Genomic DNA, 9,494 nt, shown 5'->3' on the forward strand with positions numbered 1-9,494 from the left:
AGAGAACACAAATAAATGGAAAGATATTTCATGCTCGTGGGTCATAAGAATTAATAGTTTTAAAATGTTCATACTACCTAAAGCAATATATAGATTCAATATAATCCCTCTCAAAATTCCAATGGCAGTCTTCACAGAAATATAGAAAACAGTCCTAAAATTTGTGTGGAATCACAAATGACCTCAAATGTAAAAGCAATTCTGAGAAAAAAAAAAAATGTTAGAGTCATGAAATATTCTGATTTAACATTATATTATAAAGTTATAATAAAGCAATATGGTACTGGCATAAAAACAGACACATAGACCAGTGGAACAAAATAGAGAGCTCAGAAATAAATTCAAACATATATAGTCAACTTTTTTAACAAGGGCACAAAAAACACATGATGAGGAAAGTATAGTTTCTTCAATAAATTATGTTGTGAAAACTGGATTTCCACATGCAAAAGAATGACACTGAACCTTTATATTATATTATACTATACTATATTATATTATACCATACACAAAAATCAACTCAAAGTGGATAAAATACCTAAATGTAAGACCTAAAACCATAAAACTCCAAAAAGAAAATAAAGGGGAAAATATTGAGATTGGCCTTGGCAATGATTTCTTGAGTATCACAACTTAAACTCAGGCTACAAAAGAAAAACATAAATAAATGAGACCACATTAAACTAAAAATCTTCTTCATAACAAAGAAAACAATCACCAAAATAAAAAGGCAACCTGCAGACTGGGAAAAATATTTACAAACCATGTATCAGATAAGAGGTTAATATCCAAGTTATATAAGGAACTCATACAACTCAATAAAAAGAAAATATATTACCTGATTTAAAAATGGGCAAATGGCTGGGCTCTGTGGTGGGTGCCTGTAATTTCAGCTACTGGGGAGGTTGAAGCAGAAGAATGACTTAACCCCAAACCCAGGAGGTGGAGGTTGTAGTGAGCCAAAGTCGTGCCACTGCATTTCAGCCTGGGCGACAGAGTGAGACTTTGTCTCTAAATAAATAAATAAATAAATACGGGCAACGGACTTGAATAGACATTTCTCCAAAGATGACATTAAAATGGCCAACAGGTACATGAAAAGGTGCTCAACACCACTAACCATCAATAAAATGCATATCAAAATCGCTAAGAGATACCACCTTACACCTGTTAGGATAGTTATTCTCAAAGGCACAAGAGATAACCAGTGTTGGCAAAAATGTGGAGAAAATGGGACCCTTGTACACTGTTGGTAGAAATGTACATTGGTGCAGGCATTATAAAAAAAAAAAACAGTATGGAGTTTCCTAAAGTTCATCTTCTCTGTTGACACATTAGTGTCCAGTTTCTCACCTGAAGTTCAACACAGTGGGCCTCCACCTTGGTTGCATGTTGGAATTACCAGAGGCTTAAAAATTACTGATATCTGAGCTTCATCTCTGGATATTCTAACATACTTTGTCTGGTAATTAAAAGAAAAGAAAACAGTTGATTCTAATGTATACACGAGATGGACGACCACTAATCTAGAGAGATTCAGAGTGGGTGTGCAGTGCAGGTCTCCTTGGGGGACTTTGATGAAGTTTGCCAACAAAAGGGGCTAAGATAAGGGGTGCATTTTAAGGGGCTGAAATAAAGTGGCTGGCAAGATTGGAGAGGACATTGAATCAGCTGAGCTTGGTGATGATGGGGGTCAGGGCAGGGAGTCAAGCGTAGCTTCCAGGGTCCTGGCTTAGACAGCAGGAAGGATGAGGCAGGGAAGACTGGAGATAGGAAAAGTACTTGCAAGGGGAGACATATTACACTTGAGATGCCTGTTAGAGTTCCATACAAAGATGGTGAGTATGGAGTTGGACACAGTAGTCTGGAGCTTGGGGAAAGAGCCACTGCACAGGTAAATTTGCATATCATTTAAAGGCGGAGGGATTGGTAAAACCATCCTAGGGAGGAAGTATAGAAAAGAAGAAACCTCAGAACCAAACCTTTTGAGTACTCCAATACTGGCTTGGGAAACTAAAACACAAAGTGATTTTTGAAAACAGCCAATATCTATTAGACAATTTGGGCCAAGCACGGTTCTAAAGGTTTTTCTTGCTTTAACTCATTTAATCCTCTCAACAGGTCTATGAGTTAGGTCATAACTAACTCTAAAAGTTAATTTTAGAGAGAGAAAGTTCTTCACTGAGAACTTTCAAGCTCAGTCCCTATTCCTTTCGCTTTTGCCCCATATCTGAACAAGATAGGTGCTTTGTCCCTTGGTACCAGTAGAAATTGCAAACCATTAAAAGAGCAACCCCATGCGTAAACCTTCATCCCAGCACCACCCTCAACCACAATAAAAACCCGAAGCCACCCACCACTACTTCACTGCTAACTCACTCCAGACAGAGCCTAAGCCTTTCTCTTTGGGGAATACTTTTGCTGTTTACTATGTGAGTAATAAACCGTATGCTTTTCCTCTGGCTGCTGTAAATTACCACAAAATTGGTGTCTTAAAACAACAAAAAAAATATTTTCTCATGCTTCTGGAAAGCAGGAGTCCAAAATCAGTTTCGCTTGTCTGAAATCAAGGTGTAGGCAGGACCATACTCCATGCAGAGGCTCTATGGGAGAATCTCTTCTTTGCCACTTCAAACCTCTGATGGCTGCTTGTATCCCTTGGCTTGTGACTGCATCACTCGAATCCTCAAAACCAGCATCTTCAAGTCTCTATCTGCTCGTCTTTATATTGGTATCTCTTCTGTGTGTGTGTAAAATCTTTCTCTGCCTCCTTCTTATAAGGATACATGTCATTGCATTTCTGTATCACTCAGATAATCCAGGATAATCTCCCTATCTGAAGATTCTTAAACACAGAAAAATCCACAAAAATTCTATTTTCGAATATGTTGACATTTTCATTTTCCAAGGATTAGAATCTGACGTATTCTGGGGCTCTATTTCAGCCTACCACAACATCTATTGGTGTCTATGTGTCATTTGTCCTAACATCCATAAACCTTTGGGGTGAACATTACGTAGTGTCCAGTGGGGGATGCTAAGCCCTCAAACAGAACAATAATATTAGCAGTTCGCAGATTATTGAACTGAAGGAACACTGGAGGTTGGGGAATTGGAGAAAGATGTGTTTGGTTTTGTTTTCTTTCAGCAGAACTACTCCCTCATTACCTAGAAAACTCTTGAGTCCTTAACAGCAAGCCCACAAGAAGTGAAAAGGCTATCTGGGGTGCAATAAGCTGGCTTGGAAGTGTTGGGGGGAACAAAATAAAGAGATGTCTAGACTCAAAGGAGCATACCAATTCATAATTATAGAATTAGCTGATTGCACTGTGACCAGAGAAAATACTCTGAATGCATTCAGGGAACTAGCAACTGTCTGCAAAGCTGGAGTGGATTTTCAGGTCTATTTGTATGGAATTAAAGCTACAGTTGTTCTACATCATCCTACTTTTAAGAAGCAGCCGATATTCAATTTACATCAGTAGTTACGTTGACTGTAGTTACCCTTGAGTTCTGTTTTTCCTAATTATTAGGCTTACTCTGACATTTTGTTCTTTATAATTCTTTATCAGCACCTCCTGCAGTTTCCCATGACAGTTTATCTAGTGCATATGATTAGTTGTATCCTTCAACATTTTTCAATGAGTTTAGATTAAGTTCACTTTCCCCACGAAGTCAGAATACTGGGTCCCCAGTGCAGGTGTGCCACTAACTTGCTATGTGACATGGGCAAATCCCTTCTTCTATAGGTTTCAGGTTTTGCATCTGAACAGCAAGGGAAGTATATGGCCCTGTTTGAAAGTGTACAGTCCTTTATGGCTGCTGAAGTATCCTAGACTCATCCCAGAGAGAGATAATTATAAGCAAGTGTCATGATCCAAATGGAAATGTAAGCATGCCTCTTAAACCACAGTACTGCTGACCAACATAGGAGGCTGGTGCCTCTGCAAGGTCTCAAGGTGATCCTAAATTCTACTACGTGGCATTAGGCATAGAAAGGCAATCATTCTTGGAATGACTGTAACAGATCTCATTCTTGGCAATTACTGTAGGTGGGAATGAGAAAATTATTTTATGTTGAACAAAAGCCTTTATGTCTTTTCCAAGCAGTGGAAAACTGCCTAGATAGACACACCAAACCACCCTGATGGAAGAATTTGGAATGTCTAATTTTAAAAACAGGCACATGGCAATACAATGAAGGCCTCTGCCTCTTTTCCATTTATTTCCCTCTACCCTGCTTGCTCCACTGTGCCCAATTTAAACAATGTTTTCTGGAAATTTGAAAGCTTCACTGTAATCATTTTTATAAGGTTTAAGCAAGTATTAAATTAATTAGCAAAATAGAGCAGTCAAATAACCAGCTTAATGTGCTCATGGGGTGTACAGTCTTTAAAGAGTCTTTTTATTCCACTTGAGTTAAGCCATCTCCCTCTAACATAGGACAGTAAGGAGAGCACAGGTTTTGAGCCTGATAACGTTGGGATGGAATTTCAGCTCCATTGCTTCCTATGTGACCTTGGGCAAGTTGTTTATCCTTTCTGGGCCTCCATTTTCTCATTTATAAAATCAGCTACTCACTACATTAAGTAGTTTACCTGATTTGTATCATTTAATCTCACAATAGTTTCTGAGTTGAGTGTCATCTGCTTTTTGTAACAATTAAGTGAGATCACTCAGGTGAGCATATACTCAGGTGAGATACTCAGGTGAGTACACAGTAGGTGTTCAAGAAAATTGTAGCCAGTTGTTACTATATGCTCAGCTTTATTCTGTGGGAAAAAAATCATGAAGTATTTACTCATCAAGTATAAATTGAACACATAATGTGTGCTTATTTAAAAATCAAAGAAGCAATGTTCAAAGGAAGGCCATGACTCAGTTTCTGAATCTTGACTGGTTCTCTTTTTGGAAGGGTTTGGATGAGGTTGGATTAAACACCTCTGCTGGACAGATGAGCCCCAAGAGTCATAGGGCTGAATATAAACCAAATGAAAGGCAGACAAGACTTGAAACATTCAAGTAGTCTTTGCAAGAGAAGACAGGGGCTTGCATTCCTCTCCCACAAAATCTCTACAGCATGATCTCCCCTCAAGTTGGCCTCAATTGACTGACCATCCCTCCCCTCTGTCTGTCTCAAATGCTCCTTGCAGAGCTTGCCAACCTCCTACTCTTTGATCTTCCTGGCCTTCTTCAGGTTATTCCCCATTTCTGACAGAAGACTTACATTTACATTGAAATTCAACTCATCTTACATGTTTGAATGGCACCCCCCTGAGGATAGTATCAAGATTGAAAGTTGAGGTTGTGGTGAAAATAACTGCTGTTTAATATGATGAGAGCTGACTGGAATAGTTTGATCCCTATTAAAAGCATCACAAATGTATAGTTAATTTTTTAAATAAAAGTAAGAGTGATATTTATATAGTATGCATAAACCAATTATAAACACAAAGCAATTAATAAAAATGTTAGTACTACCCATCAGATGTCAGCTTATTGCCAGATACCAATATGTGTGATCTTAGCTATCTATATCATATACATACTCTGCTGCATAGATTAACATACAAATACTTTTTAATTACATGATTACATGTGACTTAAAGATTTATATATGAAGAAAACACAGTTAACCAACAAAAAAACTATAAAGATGGCTGAGGCACTAAATAGCCTAAATAATAAAAGAATATCAGAGGCTAAAATATGGTACCAATAGCATCAGTAACTTAAAATGAGAAATGCAGTGCATAAGACCTGACACTCAAGTTTCAGATTATCGTGACTAAAAAGAAACAGGTTCCAAATTGCAAAAATAAAATAAAATAAAATAATAATCTGCCTAATTTTACTGATCCACTGTACTGGGTTGAAGAGTATTTGCCCAAAATTCATTTCTACCTGGAAGCTCAAACTGTGATCTTATTTGGAAATAGAGTCTTTGCAAATGTAACTAGTTAAGGACCACATGGTGAAATCATTTTGGATTTAGGGTGGGCCCTAAACCCAATGACTTCCTTATAAGAAGAATACAGGACACAGAGACACACAGGGGAAAAGCCATGTGAAGATGGAAGCAGAGATTGGAGTGATGCATCTACAAGTCAAGGAACAAGTCAAGAATCGCAAGAACCACCAGAATCTAGGAGAGAGGAATGGAACAGATTTTCCCTCCAAGCCTCCAGAAGGAACCAACCCTGCTGACACTGTTATTTCAGACTCCTGGCTTTCTGAATTATGAGAGAATATGTTTCTATTGTTTTAAGCTACCCAGTTTGTGATAATTTGTTACAGCAGCCCCAGGAAATTAGTACAACCACTTTCACTTTGATTTCAAAACCTAACAATGTACCAAAAATAGAACTGAAAGCCAATCTAATTTGAAAATATGGAAGCATAGCAGCATAAATTCTAAACAAAACACTAGCAATGCAATTACTGAAGAATAAAAAATATTAAAAGACTAGTTCACCATGACTAGGCAGGTTTTATGTTATGCATGCATAGGTGGTTGATTGTTAGGAAATCTATGAATAGCACTCATCACATCAGTATCAAAGGGATAAAATCATCTTGATATATGTCAGTAGGACATTTGTTAAAATCCACAAGTTCCTAAGAAATATTCTTAATAAAATGAGTTATAAAGACATTTCTTTAGCAAGACATATAATAGGCATCTGAATGTGTATATGGTTATGTGTATATACACATATACTTTGCAGCTCTGTTCACTGAGAAGACCCCAGAAGCAATGGCCCTGGTAGCAACTAACACACCTAGTTCCCAGATTTTGATTTCAAAATATCATTCTCCTTGGAGAATCGGACTGGAGCAGGGAATGGATAAGATGAGCCTGAAGCATCTTATATTACCAGAAAGTAAAGAAATGCTCAAAGCTCTTTCCTGCTTTCTCTTGTGGGCATTTAGTGCTATAAATTTCCCTCTACACACTACTTTAAATGTGTCCCAGAGATTCTGGTATGTTGTATCTTTGTTCTCATTGGTTTCAAAGAACATCTTTATATCTGCCTTCATTTTGTTATGTACCCAGTAGTCATTCAGGAGCAGGTTGTTCAGTTTCCACGTAGTTGAGCGATTTTGAGTGAGTTTCTTAATCCTGAGTTCTAGTTTGATTGCACTGTGATCTGAGAGACAGTTTGTCATAATTTCTGTTCTTTTACAGTTGCTGAGGAGTGCTTTACTTCCAACTATGTGGTCAATTTTGGAATAAGTGTGATGTGGTGCTGAGAAGAATGTATATTCTGTTGATTATGGGTGGAGAGTTCTGTAGATGTCTATTAAGTCCGCTTGGTGCAGAGCTGAGTTCAACTCCTGGATATCCTTGTTAACTTTCTGTCTCGTTGATATGTCTAATGTTGACAGTGGGGTGTTAAAGTCTCCCATTATTATTGTGTGGGAGTCTAAGTCTCTTTGTAGGTCTCTAAGGACTTTCTTTATGAATCTGGGTGCTCCTGTATTGGGTGCCTATATATTTAGGATAGTTAGCTCTTCTTGTTGAATTGATCCCTTTACCAATATGTAATGGCCTTCTTTGTCTCTTTCGATCTTTGTTGGTTTAAAGTCTGTTTTGTCAGAGACTAGGATTGCAACCCCTGCCTTTTTTTGTTTTCCATTTGCTTGGTAGATCTTCCTCCATCCCTTTATTTTGAGCATCTGTGTGTCTCTGCATGTGAGATGGGTCTCCTGAATACAGCACACTGATGGGTCCTGACTCTTTATCCAATTTGCCAGTCTGTGTCTTTTAATTGGAGCATTTAGCCCATTTACATTTAAGGTTAATATTGTTATGTGTGAATTTGATCCTGTCATTATGATGTTAGCTGGTTATTTTGCTCATTAGTTGATGTAGTTTCTTCCTAGCATCGATGGTCTTTACAATTTGGCATGTTTTTGCAGTGGCTGGTACCGGTTGTTCCTTTCCATGTTTAGTGCTTCCTTCAGGATCTCTTGTAGGGCAGGCCTGGTGGTGACAAAATCTCTAAGCATTTGCTTGTCTGTAAAGGATTTTATTTCTCCTTCACTGATGAAACTTAGTTTGGCTAGACATGAAATTCGGGGTTTAAAATTCTTTCCTTTAAGAATGTTGAATATTGGCCCCCACTCTCTTCTGGCTTGTAGAGTTTCTGCTGAGAGATCTGCTGTTAGTCTGATGGGCTTCCCTTTGTGTGTAACCTGATCTTTCTCTCTGGCTGCCCTTAACATTTTTTTCTTCATTTCAACTTTGGTGAATCTGACAATTGTGTGTCTTGGAGTTGCTCTTCTCTAGGAGTATCTTTGTGGCGTTCTCTGTATTTCCTGAATTTGAATGTTGGCCTGCCTTGCTAGGTTGGGGAAGTTCTCCTGGATAATATCCTGCAGAGTGTTTTCCAACTTGGTTCCATTCCCCCCGTCACTTTTAGGTACACCAATCAGACGTAGATTTGGTCTTTTCACATAGTCCCATATTTCTTGGAGGTTTTCTTCATTTCTTTTTACTCTTTTTTCTCTAAACTTCTCTTCTTGCTTCATTTCATTCATTTGATCTTCAATCACCGATACCCTTTGTTCCAGTTGATCGAACTGGCTACTGAAGCTTGTGCATTTGTCATGTAGTTCTCATGCCATGGTTTTCAGCTCCATCAGGTCATTTAAGGACTTCTCTACACTGATTATTCTAGTTAGCCATTCGTCTTATCTTTTTTCAGGGACTTTACCTTCTTTGCGATGGGTTCGAACTTCCTCCTTTAGCTCGGAGAAGTTTGATTATCTGAAGCCTTCTTCTCTCAACTCATCGAAGTCATTCTCTGTCCTGCTTTGTTCCATTGCTGGTGAGGAGCTGCGTTCCTTTGGAGGGGGAGAGGCTCTCTGATTTTTAGAATTATCAGCTTTTCTGCTCTGCTTTTTCCCCATCTTTGTGGTTTTATCTACCTTTGATCTTTGATGATGGTGGCATACAGATGGGGTTTTGGTGTGGATGCCCTTTCTTCTAACAGTCAGGACCCTCAACTGCAGGTCTGTTGGAGTTTGCCAGAAGTCCACTCCAGACCCTGTTTGCCTGGGTATCAGTAGTGGAGGCTGCAGAACAGCAAATATTGCTGAACAGCAAATGTCGCTGCCTGATCGTTCCTCTGGAAGCTTCATCTCAGAGGGGTACCCGGCCATGTGAGATGTCAGTCTGCCCCTACTGGGGGGTGCCTTCCAGTTAGACTATGCAGGGATCAGGGACCCACCTGAGGAGGCAGTCTGTCCGCTCTCAGATCTCAAACTCCATGCTGGGAGAACCACTACTCTCTTCAAAGCTGTCAGACAGGGACACTTAAGTCTGCAGAGGTTTCTGCTGCCTTTTGTTCGGCTATGCTCTGCCCCCAGAGGTGGAGTCTATAGAGGCGGGCAGGCCTCCTTGAGCTGTTGTGGGCTCCACCCAGTTAGAGCTTTCAGGCTGCTTTGTTTACCTACTCAGGCCTCTGCAATGGCAGGCGCCCCTTCCC

This window comes from Theropithecus gelada, chromosome X (genome assembly GCF_003255815.1).
Source record: "Theropithecus gelada isolate Dixy chromosome X, Tgel_1.0, whole genome shotgun sequence".
NCBI classification, from domain to species: Eukaryota; Metazoa; Chordata; class Mammalia; order Primates; family Cercopithecidae; genus Theropithecus; species Theropithecus gelada.